At 40.4% G+C, this 421-nt stretch overlaps 1 protein-coding gene across 1 annotated transcript in view; it reads right to left on the reverse strand.

Moving 5' to 3' along the window:
- eif3i (eukaryotic translation initiation factor 3, subunit I) overlaps nt 1-421 on the reverse strand; it is a 6,772-nt gene that overhangs the window by 3,618 nt on the left and 2,733 nt on the right. The gene's annotated exons all lie outside the window — the stretch shown is intronic.

Below are 421 nucleotides of genomic sequence, written 5' to 3' on the forward strand. Positions count from 1 at the left end.
TCAGGAGCGCCCCTGTGATTGTCGGGAGGGGTGAATCAGACCCAAAATTGCCCCAGTTATCCACTAGTGTGGAGCCAGCATATGTAACACTCCAGTGATTACATAAGGTCAAAATACTCTATAGTTCTGACATTTCAACACATTCGGTTCAATCTGCAGTAAAGTGGGTTTCCTAATATTTCTGTTCTTCTCAAAGAAAATTATTACAGTGTCATTTCGAGCAGCACACCACAAAGCTTGTTCAATCATGTTTTTATCAACTTAGAAATATAGCTAAAATTCGATCTATGTTAACTTTTAAGGACACCGAGACCATTTTACATGCCTTCATCTCTTCACGCCTGGATTATTGCAACAGCCTTTTCACCTGTTTAACCCAAAAATCTATTGATCGACTCCAGACTGTCCAGAACTCAGCTGC

Source organism: Micropterus dolomieu, linkage group LG09 (assembly GCF_021292245.1).
Source record: "Micropterus dolomieu isolate WLL.071019.BEF.003 ecotype Adirondacks linkage group LG09, ASM2129224v1, whole genome shotgun sequence".
NCBI classification, from domain to species: domain Eukaryota; kingdom Metazoa; phylum Chordata; class Actinopteri; order Centrarchiformes; family Centrarchidae; genus Micropterus; species Micropterus dolomieu.